Here is a 19,326-nt window from a genome sequence, read left to right as displayed (position 1 = left end):
GCAAGTGAAAATCTATGTCTCTGACTGATTTTGCATTACTGCTTATTTTGACCTCTGCTGGCTGAGTAAAGCTCATTTTCAACGTCCAATACAGAATGTGATAAAACCAGATCCAGCTACTAAAATGCATCATTCTTTTTGTTTTAGACAACAATTCATGCACTGTTAAACATGTTAAAGCAAGTTGCAAGTGAAAATCTATGTCTATGACTGAGTTTGCATTACTGCTTATTTTGACCTCTGCTGGCTGAGTAAAGCTCATTTTCAACGCCCAATACAGAATGTGATAAAACCAGATCCAGCTACTAAAATGCATCATTCTTTTTGTTTTAGACAACATTTCATGCACTGTTAAACATGTTAAAGCAAGTTGCAAGTGAAAATCTATGTCTCTGACTGAGTTTGCATTACTGCTTATTTTGACCTCTGCTGGCTGAGAACAGCTCATTTTCAAAGTTCAATTCAGAATGTGATAAAACCAGATCCAGCCACTAAAATGCATCATTCTTTTTGTTTTAGACAACATTTCATGCGCTGTTAAACATGTTAAAGCAAGTTGCAAGTGAAAATCTATGTCTATGACTGAGTTTGCATTACTGCTTATTTTGACCTCTGCTGGCTCTGAAAAGCTCATTTTCAACGTTCAATTCAGAATGTGATAAAACCAGATCCAGCCACTAAAAAGCATTTTCTCTTTGTTTTAGACAACATTTCATGCACTGTTGAATATGTTTAGGAAAGTTGCAAGTGAAAATCTATGTCTCTGACTGAGTTTGCATTACTGCTTATTTTGACCTCTGCTGGCTGAGTAAAGCTCATTTTCAACGTCCAATACAGAATGTGATAAAACCAGATCCAGCTACTAAAAAGCATTTTCTTTTTGTTTTAGACAACATTTCATGCACTGTTAAATATGTTTAGGAAAGTTGCAAGTGAAAATCTATGTCTCTGACTGAGTTTGCATTACTGCTTATTTTGACCTCTGTTGGCTGAGAAAAGCTCATTTTCAACGTCCAATACAGAATGTGATAAAACCAGATCCAGCTACTAAAATGCATCATTCTTTTTGTTTTAGACAACATTTCATGCACTGTTAAACATGTTAAAGCAAGTTGCAAGTGAAAATCTATGTCTCTGACTGAGTTTGCATTACTGCTTATTTTGACCTCTGCTGGTTGAGAAAAGCTCATTTTCAACGTTCAATGAAGAATGTGATAAAACCAGATCCAGCCACTAAAATGCATCATTCTTTTTGTTTTAGACAACATTTCATGCACTGTTAAACATGTTAAAGCAAGTTGCAAGTGAAAATCTATGTCTATGACTGAGTTTGCATTACTGCTTATTTTGACCTCTGCTGGCTGAGAAAAGCTCATTTTCATTGTTCAATTCAGAATGTGATAAAGCAGATCCAGCCAGTAAAAAGCATTTTCTTTTTGTTTTAGACAACATTTCATGCACTGTTAAATATGTTTAGGAAAGTTGCAAGTGAAAATCTATGTCTCTGACTAAGTTTGCATTACTGCTTATTTTGACCTCTGCTGGCTCTGAAAAGCTCATTTTCAACGTTCAATTCAGAATGTGATAAAACCAGATCCAGCTACTAAATAGCATTTTCTTTTTGTTTTAGACAACATTTCATGCACTGTTAAATATGTTAAAGCAAGTTGCAAGTGAAAATCTATGTCTATGACTGAGTTTGCATTACTGCTTATTTTGACCTCTGCTGGCTGAGAAAAGCTCATTTTCAACGTTCAATACAGAATGTGATAAAACCAGATCCAGCCACTAAAATGCATCATTCTTTTTGTTCTAGACAACATTTCATGCACTGTTAAACATGTTAAAGCAGGTTGCAAGTGAAAATCTATGTCTCTGACTGAGTTTGCATTACTGCTTATTTTGACCTCTGCTGGCTCTGAAAAGCTCATTTTCAACGTTCAATTCAGAATGTGATAAAACCAGATCCAGCCACTAAAAAGCATTTTCTTTTTGTTTTATACAACATTTCATGCACTGTTTAATATGTTTAGGAAAGTTGCAAGTGAAAATCTATGTCTCTGACTGAGTTTGCATTACTGCTTATTTTGACCTCTGCTGGCTGAGTAAAGCTCATTTTCAACGTCCAATACAGATTGTGATAAAACCAGATCCAGCTACTAAAATGCATCATTCTTTTTGTTTTAGACAACATTTCATGCACTGTTAAACATGTTTAGGAAAGTTGCAAGTGAAAATCTATGTCTCTGACTGAGTTTGCATTACTGCTTATTTTGACCTCTGCTGGCTCTGAAAAGATCATTTTTAACGTTCAATTCAGAATGTGATAAAACCAGATCCAGCCACTAAAAAGCATTTTCTTTTTGTTTTAGACAACATTTCATGCACTGTTAAATATGTTTAGGAAAGTTGCAAGTGAAAATCTATGTCTCTGACTGAGTTTGCATTACTGCTTATTTTGACCTCTGCTGGCTGAGTAAAGCTCATTTTCAACGTCCAATACAGAATGTGATAAAACCAGATCCAGCTACTAAAATGCATCATTCTTTTTGTTTTAGACAACATTTCATGCACTGTTAAACATGTTTAAGCAAGTTGCAAGTGAAAATCTATGTCTCTGACTAAGTTTGCATTACTGCTTTTTTTGACCTCTGCTGGTTGAGAAAAGCTCATTTTCAACGTTCAATGAAGAATGTGATAAAACCAGATCCAGCCACTAAAATGCATCATTCTTTTTGTTTTAGACAACATTTCATGCACTGTTAAACATGTTAAAGCAAGTTGCAAGTGAAAATCTATGTCTATGACTGAGTTTGCATTACTGCTTATTTTGACCTCTGCTGGCTCTGAAAAGCTCATTTTCAACGTTCAATTCAGAATGTGATAAAACCAGATCCAGCCACTAAAAAGCATTTTCTTTTTGTTTTAGACAACATTTCATGCACTGTTAAATATGTTTAGGAAAGTTGCAAGTGAAAATCTATGTCTCTGACTGAGTTTGCATTACTGCTTATTTTGACCTCTGCTGGCTCTGAAAAGCTCATTTTCAACGTTCAATTCAGAATGTGATAAAACCAGATCCAGCTACTAAATAGCATTTTCTTTTTGTTTTAGACAACATTTCATGCACTGTTAAATATGTTAAAGCAAGTTGCAAGTGAAAATCTATGTCTATGACTGAGTTTGCATTACTGCTTATTTTGACCTCTGCTGGCTGAGAAAAGCTCATTTTCAATTTTCAGTTCAGAATGTGATAAAACCAGATCCAGCCACTAAAATGCATCATTCTTTTTGTTTTAGACAACAATTCATGCACTGTTAAACATGTTAAAGCAAGTTGCAAGTGAAAATCTATGTCTATGACTGAGTTTGCATTACTGCTTATTTTGACCTCTGCTGGCTCTGAAAAGCTCATTTTTAACGTTCAATTCAGAATGTGATAAAACCAGATCCAGCCACTAAAATGCATCATTCTTTTTGTTTTAGACAACAATTCATGCACTGTTAAACATGTTAAAGCAAGTTCCAAGTGAAAATCTATGTCTCTGACTGAGTTTGCATTACTGCTTATTTTGACCTCTGCTGGCTGAGTAAAGCTCATTTTCAACGTCCAATACAGAATGTGATAAAACCAGATCCAGCCACTAAAATGCATCATTCTTTTTGTTTTAGACAACATTTCATGCACTGTTAAACATGTTAAAGCAAGTTGCAGGTGAAAATCTATGTCTCTGACTGCATTACTGCTTATTTTGACCTCTACTGGCTGAGTAAAGCTCATTTTCAACGTTCAATTCAGAATGTGATAAAACCAGATCCAGCCACTAAAATGCATCATTCTTTTTGTTTTAGACAACATTTCATGCACTGTTAAACATGTTAAAGCAAGTTGCAAGTGAAAATCTATGTCTCTGACTGAGTTTGCATTACTGCTTATTTTGACCTCTGCTGGCTGAGAACAGCTCATTTTCAACGTTCAATTCAGAATGTGATAAAACCAGATCCAGCCACTAAAATGCATCATTCTTTTTGTTTTAGACAACATTTCATGCGCTGTTAAACATGTTAAAGCAAGTTGCAAGTGAAAATCTATGTCTATGACTGAGTTTGCATTACTGCTTATTTTGACCTCTGCTGGCTCTGAAAAGCTCATTTTTAACGTTCAATTCAGAATGTGATAAAACCAGATCCAGCCACTAAAAAGCATTTTCTTTTTGTCTTAGACAACATTTCATGCACTGTTAAATATGTTTAGGAAAGTTGCAAGTGAAAATCTATGTCTCTGACTGAGTTTGCATTACTGCTTATTTTGACCTCTGCTGGCTCTGAAAAGCTCATTTTCAACGTTCAATTCAGAATGTGATAAAACCAGATCCAGCTACTAAAAAGCATTTTCTTTTTGTTTTAGACAACATTTCATGCACTGTTAAATATGTTTAGGAAAGTTGCAAGTGAAAATCTATGTCTCTGACTGAGTTTGCATTACTGCTTATTTTGACCTCTGCTGGCTGAGAAAAGCTCATTTTCAACGTCCAATACAGAATGTGATAAAACCAGATCCAGCTACTAAAATGCATCATTCTTTTTGTTTTAGACAACATTTCATGCACTGTTAAACATGTTAAAGCAAGTTGCAAGTGAAAATCTATGTCTCTGACTGAGTTTGCATTACTGCTTATTTTGACCTCTGCTGGCTGAGAACAGCTCATTTTCAACGTTGAATTCAGAAAGTGATAAAACCAGATCCAGCCACTAAAATGCATCATTCTTTTTTATTTAGACAACATTTCATGCACTGTTAAACATGTTAAAGCAAGTTGCAAGTGAAAATCTATGTCTCTGACTGAGTTTGCATTACTGCTTATTTTGACCTCTGCTGGCTGAGAACAGCTCATTTTCAACGTTGAATTCAGAAAGTGATAAAACCAGATCCAGCCACTAAAATGCATCATTCTTTTTGATTTAGACAACATTTCATGCACTGTTAAATATGTTAAAGCAAGTTGCAAGTGAAAATCTATGTCTCTGACTGAGTTTGCATTACTGCTTATTTTGACCTCTGCTGGCTGAGAAAAGCTCATTTTCAATTTTCAGTTCAGAATGTGATCAAACCAGATCCAGCCACTAAAATGCATCATTCTTTTTGTTTTAGACAACAATTCATGCACTGTTAAACATGTTAAAGCAAGTTGCAAGTGAAAATCTATGTCTATGACTGAGTTTGCATTACTGCTTATTTTGACCTCTGCTGGCTCTGAAAAGCTCATTTTTAACGTTCAATTCAGAATGTGATAAAACCAGATCCAGCCACTAAAATGCATCATTCTTTTTGTTTTAGACAACAATTCATGCACTGTTAAACATGTTAAAGCAAGTTGCAAGTGAAAATCTATGTCTCTGACTGAGTTTGCATTACTGCTTATTTTGACCTCTGCTGGCTGAGTAAAGCTCATTTTCAACGTCCAATACAGAATGTGATAAAACCAGATCCAGCCACTAAAATGCATCATTCTTTTTGTTTTAGACAACATTTCATGCACTGTTAAACATGTTAAAGCAAGTTGCAAGTGAAAATCTATGTCTATGACTGAGTTTGCATTACTGCTTATTTTGACCTCTGCTGGCTGAGAAAAGCCCATTTTCAATTTTCAGTTCAGAATGTGATAAAACCAGATCCAGCCACTAAAAAGCATTTTCTTTTTGTCTTAGACAACATTTCATGCACTGTTAAATATGTTTAGGAAAGTTGCAAGTGAAAATCTATGTCTCTGACTGAGTTTGCATTACTGCTTATTTTGACCTCTGCTGGCTGAGTAAAGCTCATTTTCAACGTCCAATACAGAATGTGATAAAACCAGATCCAGCTACTAAAATGCATCATTCTTTTTGTTTTAGACAACATTTCATGCAATGTTAAACATGTTAAAGCAAGTTGCAAGTGAAAATCTATGTCTCTGACTGAGTTTGCATTACTGCTTATTTTGACCTCTGCTGGCTCTGAAAAGCTCATTTTTAACGTTCAATTCAGAATGTGATAAAACCAGATCCAGCCACTAAAAAGCATTTTCTTTTTGTTTTAGACAACATTTCATGCACTGTTAAATATGTTTAGGAAAGTTGCAAGTGAAAATCTATGTCTCTGACTGAGTTTGCATTACTGCTTATTTTGACCTCTGCTGGCTGAGAAAAGCTCATTTTCAACGTCCAATACAGAATGTGATAAAAACAGATCCAGCTACTAAAATGCATCAATCTTTTTGTTTTAGACAACATTTCATGCACTGTTAAACATGTTAAAGCAAGTTGCAAGTGAAAATCTATGTCTCTGACTAAGTTTGCATTACTGCTTATTTTGACCTCTGATGGTTGAGAAAAGCTCATTTTCAACGTTCAATGAAGAATGTGATAAAACCAGATCCAGCCACTAAAATGCATCATTCTTTTTGTTTTAGACAACATTTCATGCACTGTTAAACATGTTAAAGCAAGTTGCAAGTGAAAATCTATGTCTATGACTGAGTTTGCATTACTGCTTATTTTGACCTCTGCTGGCTCTGAAAAGCTCATTTTCAACGTTCAATTCAGAATGTGATAAAACCAGATCCAGCCACTAAAAAGCATTTTCTTTTTGTTTTAGACAACATTTCATGCACTGTTAAATATGTTTAGGAAAGTTGCAAGTGAAAATCTATGTCTCTGACTGAGTTTGCATTACTGCTTATTTTGACCTCTGCTGGCTGAGAACAGCTCATTTTCAACGTTGAATTCAGAAAGTGATAAAACCAGATCCAGCCACTAAAATGCATCATTCTTTTTGATTTAGACAACATTTCATGCACTGTTAAATATGTTAAAGCAAGTTGCAAGTGAAAATCTATGTCTATGACTGAGTTTGCATTACTGCTTATTTTGACCTCTGCTGGCTGAGAAAAGCTCATTTTCAATTTTCAGTTCAGAATGTGATAAAACCAGATCCAGCCACTAAAATGCATCATTCTTTTTGTTTTAGACAACAATTCATGCACTGTTAAACATGTTAAAGCAAGTTGCAAGTGAAAATCTATGTGTAACCGGGGTAATATTCATTTGAAATTTAATTAATTTCCCCAGTTATACAACCATATTTAGTTTTGTTTGTTTTTAAGCGCTGCCCCTTTAAGAGTTCACGCACACACAAACGCGGGAAAAAAGGTGCACGTCAGATACAGAGAGCGCGGTGTGAAGCAGTTACAGACAGGGGGAAAGAAAGTTGATACAACTGTTTAAGAGAGAAAGTTTGCAGTTTTGTGTTAACTTGGGAGCAGGTAGCAGATGCAGGTGGTGTGAGTTTGTATATCTGCTGGCTTAATTTGCTGCTCAGCCGATCATTGTTCCTGCATGTGAGAAATCTCGGTGAGGAAGGAGAATTCAGAGCACGCTAGTGGAGATTGAGCGTGAGTTAACTTAATAACTGTTTTAAGAGTTTGATAATGTTCCAAAATGTTTGATGATGCTGTTTATTCTCTATATAAGCTGTACATACAGTAATAGTTATTCTTTATGCTGTGTTAGAGGGGAGAAGAGCAGTACACAAGATCACACAGGTGCTAACTGCTAATCGCACGTGTGCTTCAGAGAATCAGAACGAGTGAGTTTGCTCATTTTATTTTCATGGAGTGTGATTATGTGTAAGACATGAAAGTTTTGTTCTCAGTGTAACATGTAAACTTATGTGTGGGTCCTGAACACATTAAGTTATGTAAAAAATGCCTTTTCATGTGAATTATCATATGTGTGATGTATTGTATGTAGTGGAATGTGCTGATTGCTCATTTATTCTGTTTTTGTTTGCTTTATTAGGCATAGATAAGCCACTGCCGTTGTTTTGCACATATTAAATAGTTTATTAACGTGGTTTTGAACTACTTTAAGTCACATAGGGATTTTGAATTGGATGTTTTGAATACTGTCAACGAATTTATTCTTATAGTTATATATACATTTATTTTTCCTGTTGCTGACCTTTTTTATTTTGTCATAAAGCCAACTTTGTTTATTGATTGGACCTGTTTTAAAGCTTGCTGCTTATTTCCCAAACAAAGTAAGTTAATGCTGTGTCTCCTTGAGGCTCAGTCCAGAATAAAAGAATCCATTTTTCTTATAGATGTTTTGGCTGTGTTATTTCCCTGATAAAAGTAGGGTGTTATTGGCCACATCTAATTTTGGTGTCAGAAGTGGGATTCTGTTTGTTTGGGGCTAAAAATAAAAATAAATACCTAAAAAAAAATCAAAGAGTGCAAACAACGGTAGTGGTGACACACGACTGAGTGCTGGAAGGACCTGCAGTGCCATTCTGACGGAAGCAGCTGCAGGATAAAGGGGCCAGCGCACCAGGACTGCTGTCTGCAAGGACTTTGAGAAGGACAGTGCTCGTAGATCTGACTGTTGTGGGCTGGTCGAGACATTTTGAACTCTGATACAAGGTAATGGATGCTGAGAGGGACATGGACAATGCTGACGCAATGGCAGAGGACATTGAAGGTGCAGGTGCTGCAGCACCAGGAGTGGACGCTGATGGAGGTAATCCCATTTCACAGCTTCAGTCCCAGATCCTGGAGTTGGGACGTAAGCATGATCAAGTCATGTCAGCTCTATCTAACATGACCAATGTCCATACTAGATCCTATGTGTATATCCCAAGGGAAAAACAGATTGTACCTTTTAGTGGGGATCTAGGTAAAGACTGCCAGAATGTTGATGAATTCATTGAGGAGCTGGAAAGGGTAATCAGGGTTAGGGGTTTAAACTCTGAGGATCAGGTAGATTTTATCCTCTCGCACTTAAGGGATTCAGCTCTCGATGAAGTCAAGTTGTGCATGGGGGGTGAGGATAAGTCAGCTGAAGACATGTTCTCATATTTGAGGGCAGCTTTTAGGGAAAAGCGCAGCACCTCTCAGTTACTGCACACATTTTATGCACGCAAACAATTAGACGGTGAGGATTTTCGTGATTTTTCACACGCACTGTCATTGATGTTAAATGCTGCTCTGCAACAAGCACCACAATGTGTTCCAAATGTGCAACGGGCACTAAGGGACCAGTTTATTGAGGGGGTGAGGGATTTAGCACTCCGCAGGGAGCTCCGTAAAGTGGTTAGAGAGCGACCTGATGCTACATTATTTGAAGTCCGTGAGGAGGCCCTTTTGTGGTGCTCAGAAGAGAGGCCTCGTTCAACAAATGTAGCCCGAAACAGAAATTTAGTGAGTGTGAAAGAAAGTGCTGAAAATGCACAGATGACAGCCACTGTAACAAATGACTTAACACTAGCCCTACAAGACGTAATTAAAGTAATTACACAACAAGGGAAAGCAATCGGGGAGCTTACCAATGCTGTGCGTGATTTGACAATTCAGAGGTCTGACTCAACTCTTGAGAAATCGAATAAGCCCAAGCTTAAGCCGAGATACACCCGGGGTGGCCAACCCATTTGTTTGAGATGTGAGAGTGTTGGGCACATAGCCAGGCAATGCACTGGGCAGCGCTCCCAGGAAAACCCTGTACCTACTACGTCTGAGTCACTGATTGCGGGAAACGGTGCACCTCCATTGCGAAGAGCCGAGCAGTGAGAGGTGGCACAGATGGCTCAAAGACTGGTACCCTCACAAAAGAGCAGTTTCTGGAGCGCGCAGTGGGCAAGTGCCCAGAAGTGGAAATTCATGCTGGGGGAGTTGCAATCCGGTGCCTGTTAGACACTGGCAGTAATGTGAGCACTTTAACAGAGAGCTTTTTTAAAGAACATCTTCACGGGGAAGACAAAGATATGCACTGCACAAGCAAGTGGTTAAAGATTACTGCCGCTAACGGGTTGCCTCTTCCCTACCAGGGGTACATTGAACTTGATATCCAGGTTATGGGTTTGACTTTACCTGGGTGTGGGTTCTTAGTGATACGAGACCAGAAGGAAGGGGAGATTGACTCAGCGCCCCCAGGCATACTTGGTATGAATATAGCACAGCGTTGTAAACAATTAATTTTAGCTGAGTTTGACAATGCTTTGAAGGGGAATTTGGATGCTGAATGGAGAGCTGCCCTCAACAAAGTACAAGAAGCTGCCGCAGTAGAAGCAAACTCTTTGGTCCGGGTAGCCAGCACACATAAATTGTATATACCTGCAGCTTCTGTGGCTACAGTTCAGGCCAGAACACCTAAAATACTATCTGAGAGTAAAGACTTATGTTTGTTTGAGCCAGGCCAGTCTTCATTGCCAGGTGGTTTGGTTTTGATCCCTACCTTGGTATCACCTGCAAAGCGGGTATTCCCGATACAGGTAGTAAATCTATCCCCTGAAGGCGCATGGTTGCCACCCAAAGTGAAGCTAGGTGTACTAGGCCATGGTGGTCATGTCGAGAGTAGCTCCTGTGACGTTAGATTCCACCAAATTTCTGTTGATCATGAGGAGGTGATGGTTAATCAGAGGTCAATGAAGGGAGTTAGTGGAGATCTGCAATGTCCCTTAGAAAGAGTACAGATTGGTGGTACCCAGGCACAACAGGCAGAGTTGAAGTCACTTCTCAGAAGGTATTTAGATGTATTTGCAGTCACTGAGGAAGACCTAGGTTACACTGAACTAGTGAAGCATGAGATCCCTTTAAATGACGAATTCCCTGTCTCACAGTCGTACCGGCGAATACCTCCAAATCAGTTTCAGGAAGTGAAGGACCATATAGCTGGATTGCTCAAAAAGCGTATCATCCAAGAAAGCTCCAGTTCGTTTGCATCTCCAGTGGTGTTAGTTCGAAAGACCGACGGGAGTCTTCGTTTATGCGTTGACTACCGGAAGTTAAATTGTAAAACTAGACGGGATGCGTTCCCATTGCCACGAATAGATGAAAGTTTGGATGCTTTGGGTAGGGCACAGGTGTTCTCGTCCATTGACCTTGCGAGCGGCTATCACCAGGTTGCAGTTCATGAGAAAGATCGCCACAAAACAGCTTTCATTACACCATTTGGCCTGTATGAGTACCAGCGTATGCCGTTTGGCCTATGTAATGCGCCGGCGACATTCCAGCGTCTCATGCAGACCATAATGAGTGACCTGGTCTTTCAAATGGTACTTGTATATTTGGATGATTTGCTTGTGTACTCGAGTACATTTGAGGAACACTTAGTGCGACTTGAGACTGTGTTACAGAGATTGAGGGAGGCAGGACTTAAGATTAAGGTGGACAAATGTCACTTTTTGCAATCTGAGGTGAGGTTCTTAGGGCAAGTTGTGTCTGCTCAAGGAGTGTCTACAGATCCGGAAAAAGTGAGTGCAGTGAACCAGTGGCCAGTCCCTAACACTCTAAAAGAGCTGCGATCCTTTTTAGGATTTTGCAGCTACTATCGACGTTTTATTGAGGGTTTCTCCAGAGTTGCAGGTCCGCTTCATGATATTGTCAACACATGCGTTCACCAGAAAAGTGTTGCTCAGGCCAACAAGTTGTTCAAGGACTCCTGGACCATGGAGTGCCAGCAAGCCTTTGAGAAACTCAAAGAGAAGCTTACCTGTGCTCCTACATTGGGATACGCAGACTTTACCATACCTTTTGTGTTAGAGACAGACGCCAGTAACCTTGGATTAGGTGCTGTGCTATACCAACAGCAAAGGGGACATAAGACTGTGATAGCCTATGCAAGCCGGAGGTTGAGGGGTGCAGAGCGGAATGACAGGAACTACAGTAGTATGAAGCTGGAGCTCCTGGCACTCAAATGGGCTGTAGTGGAAAAGTTTAGGAGTTACCTGCTTGGTTCCAAGTTTACTGTCTTAACGGATAACAATCCCCTCTGCCACCTCAACACAGCTAAGCTAGGTGCTGTTGAACAGAGGTGGGCCGCACAGTTGGCAATATTCGATTTTGAAGTGCAGTACCGCCCTGGGCGGAGCAACACTGCAGCGGATGCCCTATCTCGCCGACCAGGAATGGAAGGTATGGAGGTAGTGACTGAGGATTCAGAGTACGATGGCTGTGTGGCTGTTTGCAGTGAGCTTCGGGTAGGGACTTTAGTGGAGGCCAGCATTGCAGAACAAGTGGCAGGATCTAGAGAGGAAGGAACAGGGCAGCTACAGGAAGCTATGGAGGATGAACACTTTCTGGAGAACACTCCAACATTGCCTGGGTACACCAAGGATGAGCTTTGCCAGTTCCAAAAGGCAGATCCCGTTATTAGCTTGTTTAGACATTTCTGGAACCAAAAAAGGAAACCCACAAAAAATGAGAGAGTGAGCTTGTCCCGATCAGTTCTGGCATTGTTAAAACAGTGGGACAGAATACAAGAGAAAGATGGACTGCTGTACAGGATCATTGATGATGTATTCAATGGGGAATGTCAACAGCTGCTGCTTCCAGCTTGTCTGGTTGAACGGGTCCTACAAAGTGTCCATGACAACATGGGGCATCAGGGGGTAGAAAGGACTTTGGGTCTGCTCAGACAGCGCTGTTACTGGGTTGGAATGTATAATGCTGTGGATCAGTGGGTGAAAAAGTGCCAGCGGTGTGTGCTATCAAAAATGCCGCAGCCCAAAATAAAGGCACCCTGGACCCCATTCTTAGCTTCTCATCCATTGGAGGTGGTTGCGATGGATTTCACCACACTGGAGCCTGCATCAGATGGGCGAGAGAATGTCTTGGTGGTGACCGATGTATTCACTAAGTTCAGCCAGGCATTCCCTACTCGTGATCAGAAGGCAGATACAACAGCCAAGATCATACTTAAAGAATGGTTCCTCAAGTATGGTGTTCCCCAGCGTCTCCATTCAGACCAAGGGAGGAACTTTGAGAGTGCTGTTGTTGCAGAGCTCTGTAAGCTATATGGGGTAAGGAAGTCTCACACTACACCACATCACCCACAGGGAAATGCACAGTGTGAAAGGTTCAACCGAACCTTGCATGATCTTTTACGCTCCCTACCGCCTGACAAAAAACGAAGGTGGCCCGAGTACCTACCTGAGCTAGTGTACGCCTATAATGTCACTCCTCATTCCTCCACCGGGTTCTCCCCTCATTATATGCTCTTTGGTACACAACCGCATTTACCAGTGGATGCTTTATTGGGTCAGGAACCCATGAGTGAGAAGCAGCCAGCCTGGTTGTCAGTCCATAAAGAGCGACTCCAGGAGGCTCACACACGTGCACGTGAGTACGCTGAGAAGAAGGCAGCAGATCGAGTTGCTAAGCGACATAATGAGTTATACTGTCCAGAAGTTGCAGTTGGTCAACATGTGTACTTACGGCATCGTCCCCTGGGACGGAACAAGATACAGGATGCTTGGGCACCCACAGCCTATAAGGTGATCGAGGTGCATGGAACAACCTACACTGTGGAGCCAGTGGGAGGTGGCCCGGCAAGACGAGTACATAGGTCTGACATTAGACCCTGTCCGGGACCAGTCCCAATGCCACGGAGAAAAATTAAATCAGTGGAAGAAGTACCTACCTCCATAAAAGGTATGCCCTCATTGGATGCAGAGTGTGTGGTTGTGGAGAACACCCGATTGCATGAAAGTGGCTCAGCAAATCCAGTACGAGAGGAGTCAGTGCAGAGTCAGCTGGACTTGGATCCAGATAGTGGTGCTATGGATGAGATGGAGGAAGCACAGGAGAGAAGTAAGGATCGAGTGATTAATGAAGTAAGCGCAATTGAAGAGCTTTCTCTGCCTAACCCTGAAAGAACTGGTTCACCGATAGAAACGGTGAGTGCTAGACCAGTGCCAGTTCCCAGAAAGCCTAAGACAGAGAGTACTCATGTTGATGCACCTTGTCCATCACCACGCAGAACTCAGCGGTCAACTGCTGGTGTTCATAGTAATCCAAATAAATTGCCAAAGTCAGTTTGCAATGCTGTGAGCCTCAGCCCTGATATTCTGTCCAAGGTGTTAGCAGGTATACTCCTGTACACATCGGAGAAACTTCAAGAAGTAGATGATTAAGGGGGTTTGAAGTCATCGAGGACGTTGACAGTTGGCAGGGGAGAGTGTAACCGGGGTAATATTCATTTGAAATTTAATTAATTTCCCCAGTTATACAACCATATTTAGTTTTGTTTGTTTTTAAGCGCTGCCCCTTTAAGAGTTCACGCACACACAAACGCGGGAAAAAAGGTGCACGTCAGATACAGAGAGCGCGGTGTGAAGCAGTTACAGACAGGGGGAAAGAAAGTTGATACAACTGTTTAAGAGAGAAAGTTTGCAGTTTTGTGTTAACTTGGGAGCAGGTAGCAGATGCAGGTGGTGTGAGTTTGTATATCTGCTGGCTTAATTTGCTGCTCAGCCGATCATTGTTCCTGCATGTGAGAAATCTCGGTGAGGAAGGAGAATTCAGAGCACGCTAGTGGAGATTGAGCGTGAGTTAACTTAATAACTGTTTTAAGAGTTTGATAATGTTCCAAAATGTTTGATGATGCTGTTTATTCTCTATATAAGCTGTACATACAGTAATAGTTATTCTTTATGCTGTGTTAGAGGGGAGAAGAGCAGTACACAAGATCACACAGGTGCTAACTGCTAATCGCACGTGTGCTTCAGAGAATCAGAACGAGTGAGTTTGCTCATTTTATTTTCATGGAGTGTGATTATGTGTAAGACATGAAAGTTTTGTTCTCAGTGTAACATGTAAACTTATGTGTGGGTCCTGAACACATTAAGTTATGTAAAAAATGCCTTTTCATGTGAATTATCATATGTGTGATGTATTGTATGTAGTGGAATGTGCTGATTGCTCATTTATTCTGTTTTTGTTTGCTTTATTAGGCATAGATAAGCCACTGCCGTTGTTTTGCACATATTAAATAGTTTATTAACGTGGTTTTGAACTACTTTAAGTCACATAGGGATTTTGAATTGGATGTTTTGAATACTGTCAACGAATTTATTCTTATAGTTATATATACATTTATTTTTCCTGTTGCTGACCTTTTTTATTTTGTCATAAAGCCAACTTTGTTTATTGATTGGACCTGTTTTAAAGCTTGCTGCTTATTTCCCAAACAAAGTAAGTTAATGCTGTGTCTCCTTGAGGCTCAGTCCAGAATAAAAGAATCCATTTTTCTTATAGATGTTTTGGCTGTGTTATTTCCCTGATAAAAGTAGGGTGTTATTGGCCACATATGTCTATGACTGAGTTTGCATTACTGCTTATTTTGACCTCTGCTGGCTCTGAAAAGCTCATTTTTAACGTTCAATTCAGAATGTGATAAAACCAGATCCAGCCACTAAAATGCATCATTCTTTTTGTTTTAGACAACAATTCATGCACTGTTAAACATGTTAAAGCAAGTTGCAAGTGAAAATCTATGTCTCTGACTGAGTTTGCATTACTGTTTATTTTGACCTCTACTGGCTGAGTAAAGCTCATTTTCAACGTCCAATACAGAATGTGATAAAACCAGATCCAGCCACTAAAATGCATCATTCTTTTTGTTTTAGACAACATTTCATGCACTGTTAAACATGTTAAAGCAAGTTGCAAGTGAAAATCTATGTCTCTGACTGAGTTTGCATTACTGCTTATTTTGACCTCTGCTGGCTGAGAACAGCTCATTTTCAACGTTCAATTCAGAATGTGATAAAACCAGATCCAGCCACTAAAATGCATCATTCTTTTTGTTTTAGACAACATTTCATGCGCTGTTAAACATGTTAAAGCAAGTTGCAAGTGAAAATCTATGTCTATGACTGAGTTTGCATTACTGCTTATTTTGACCTCTGCTGGCTCTGAAAAGCTCATTTTTAACGTTCAATTCAGAATGTGATAAAACCAGATCCAGCCACTAAAAAGCATTTTCTTTTTGTCTTAGACAACATTTCATGCTCTGTTAAATATGTTTAGGAAAGTTGCAAGTGAAAATCTATGTCTCTGACTGAGTTTGCATTACTGCTTATTTTGACCTCTGCTGGCTGAGAAAAGCTCATTTTCAACGTCCAATACAGAATGTGATAAAACCAGATCCAGCTACTAAAATGCATCATTCTTTTTGTTTTAGACAACATTTCATGCACTGTTAAACATGTTAAAGCAAGTTGCAAGTGAAAATCTATGTCTCTGACTGAGTTTGCATTACTGCTTATTTTGACCTCTGCTGGCTGAGAACAGCTCATTTTCAACGTTGAATTCAGAAAGTGATAAAACCAGATCCAGCCACTAAAATGCATCATTCTTTTTTATTTAGACAACATTTCATGCACTGTTAAACATGTTAAAGCAAGTTGCAAGTGAAAATCTATGTCTCTGACTGAGTTTGCATTACTGCTTATTTTGACCTCTGCTGGCTGAGAACAGCTCATTTTCAACGTTGAATTCAGAAAGTGATAAAACCAGATCCAGCCACTAAAATGCATCATTCTTTTTGATTTAGACAACATTTCATGCACTGTTAAACATGTTAAAGCAAGTTGCAAGTGAAAATCTATGTCTCTGACTGAGTTTGCATTACTGCTTATTTTGACCTCTGCTGCCTGAGTAAAGCTCATTTTCAACGTCCAATACAGAATGTGATAAAACCAGATCCAGCTACTAAAATGCATCATTCTTTTTGTTTTAGACAACATTTCATGCACTGTTAAACATGTTAAAGCAAGTTGCAAGTGAAAATCTATGTCTCTGACTGAGTTTGCATTACTGCTTATTTTGACCTCTGCTGGTTGAGAAAAGCTCATTTTCAACGTTCAATGAAGAAGGTGATAAAACCAGATCCAGCCACTAAAATGCATCATTCTTTTTGTTTTAGACAACATTTCATCTACTGTTAAACATGTTAAAGCAAGTTGCAAGTGAAAATCTATGTCTATGACTGAGTTTGCATTACTGCTTATTTTGACCTCTGCTGGTTGAGAAAAGCTCATTTTCAACGTTCAATGAAGAATGTGATAAAACCAGATCCAGCCACTAAAATGCATCATTCTTTTTGTTTTAGACAACATTTCATGCACTGTTAAACATGTTAAAGCAAGTTGCAAGTGAAAATCTATGTCTCTGACTAAGTTTGCATTACTGCTTATTTTGACCTCTGCTGGTTGAGAAAAGCTCATTATCAACGTTCAATGAAGAATGTGATAAAACCAGATCCAGCCACTAAAATGCATCATTCTTTTTGTTTTAGACAACATTTCATGCACTGTTAAACATGTTAAAGCAAGTTGCAAGTGAAAATCTATGTCTCTGACTGAGTTTGCATTACTGCTTATTTTGACCTCTGCTGGCTGAGAACAGCTCATTTTTAACGTTGAATTTAGAAAGTGATAAAACCAGATCCAGCCACTAAAATGCATCATTCTTTTTTATTTAGACAACATTTCATGCACTGTTAAACATGTTAAAGCAGGTTGCAAGTGAAAATCTATGTCTCTGACTGAGTTTGCATTACTGCTTATTTTGACCTCTGCTGGCTGAGAACAGCTCATTTTCAACGTTGAATTCAGAAAGTGATAAAACCAGATCCAGCCACTAAAATGCATCATTCTTTTTGATTTAGACAACATTTCATGCACTGTTAAACATGTTAAAGCAAGTTGCAAGTGAAAATCTATGTCTCTGACTGAGTTTGCATTACTGCTTATTTTGACCTCTGCTGGCTGAGTAAAGCTCATTTTCAACGTCCAATACAGAATGTGATAAAACCAGATCCAGCCACTAAAATGCATCATTCTTTTTGTTTTAGACAACATTTCATGCACTGTTAAACATGTTAAAGCAAGTTGCAAGTGAAAATCTATGTCTCTGACTGAGTTTGCATCACTGCTTATTTTGACCTCTGCTGGTTGAGAAAAGCTAATTTTCAACGTTTAATGAAGAATGTGATAAAACCAGATCCAGCCACTAAAATGCATCATTCTTTTTGTTTTAGACAACATTTCATGCACTGTTAAACATGTTAAAGCAAGTTGCAAGTGAAAATCTATGTCTATGACTGAGTTTGCATTACTGCTTATTTTGACCTCTGCTGGCTGAGAAAAGCTCATTTTCATTGTTTAATTCAGAATGTGATAAAACCAGATTCAGCCACTAAAAAGCATTTTCTTTTTGTTTTAGACAACATTTCATGCACTGTTAAATATGTTTAGGAAAGTTGCAAGTGAAAATCTATGTCTCTGACTGAGTTTGCATTACTGTTTATTTTGACCTCCGCTGGCTCTGAAAAGCTCATTTTCAACGTTCAATGAAGAATGTGATAAAACCAGATCCAGCCACTAAAATGCATCATTCTTTTTGTTTTAGACATCAATTCAAGCACTGTTAAACATGTTAAAGCAAGTTGCAAGTGAAAATCTATGTCTCTGACTGAGTTTGCATTACTGCTTATTTTGACCTCTGCTGGCTGAGAACAGCTCATTTTCAACGTTCAATTCAGAATGTGATAAAACCAGATCCAGCCACTAAAATGCATCATTCTTTTTGTTTTAGACAACAATTCATGCACTGTTAACATGTTAAAGCAAGTTGCAAGTGAAAATCTATGTCTCTGACTGAGTTTGCATTACTGCTTATTTTGACCTCTGCTGGCTGAGAACAGCTCATTTTCAACGTTCAATTCAGAATGTGATAAAACCAGATCCAGCCACTAAAATGCATCATTCTTTTTGTTTTAGACAACATTTAATGCACTGTTAAACATGTTAAAGCAAGTTGCAAGTGAAAATCTATGTCTCTGACTGAGTTTGCATTACTGCTTATTTTGACCTCTGCTGGTTGAGAAAAGCTCATTTTCAACGTTCAATGAAGAATGTGATAAAACCAGATCCAGCCACTAAAATGCATCATTCTTTTTGTTTTAGACAACATTTCATCTACTGTTAAACATGTTAAAGCAAGTTGCAAGTGAAAATCTATGTCTATGACTGAGTTTGCATTACTGCTTATTTTGACCTCTGCTGGCTCTGAAAAGCTCATTTTCAACGTTCAATTCAGAATGTGATAAAACCAGATCCAGCCACTAAAAAGCATTTTCTTTTTGTTTTAGACAACATTTCATGCACTGTTAAATATGTTTAGGAAAGTTGCAAGTGAAAATCTATGTCTCTGACTGAGTTTGCATTACTGCTTATTTTGACCTCCGCTGGCTGAGAAAAGCTCATTTTCAACGTTCAATGAAGAATGTGATAAAACCAGATCCAGCCACTAAAATGCATCATTCTTTTTGTTTTAGACAACAATTCATGCACTGTTAAACATGTTAAAGCAAGTTGCAAGTGAAAATCTATGTCTCTGACTGAATTTGCATCACTGCTTATTTTGACCTCTGCTGGCTGAGAACAGCTCATTTTTAACGTTCAATTCAGAATGTTATAAAACCAGATCCAGCCACTAAAATGCA

The 19,326-nt window shown here is 39.0% G+C and overlaps 1 long non-coding RNA gene across 2 annotated transcripts; it reads left to right on the top strand.

The window, feature by feature from the left end:
- Positions 1-7,200: 7,200 nt before the first annotated feature.
- Positions 7,201-15,068, top strand: LOC147833172 (retrovirus-related Pol polyprotein from transposon opus-like). 2 transcript variants are annotated; one of them, XR_015513740.1, is made up of 4 exons: positions 7,201-7,433; positions 7,552-7,627; positions 7,840-14,555; positions 14,768-15,068. It is a non-coding gene; the product is annotated as a retrovirus-related Pol polyprotein from transposon opus-like (long non-coding RNA). The 2 variants fall into 2 exon arrangements; XR_015513739.1 differs by having other exon boundaries at positions 7,840-15,068.
- Positions 15,069-19,326: the final 4,258 nt, after the last annotated feature.

This window comes from Danio rerio, chromosome 17 (assembly GCF_052040795.2).
Source record: "Danio rerio strain M-AB ecotype USA chromosome 17, GRCz13ab, whole genome shotgun sequence".
In the NCBI taxonomy this organism is placed as follows: Eukaryota; Metazoa; Chordata; class Actinopteri; order Cypriniformes; family Danionidae; genus Danio; species Danio rerio.
This window is presented reverse-complemented; position numbering and strand designations above follow the sequence as displayed.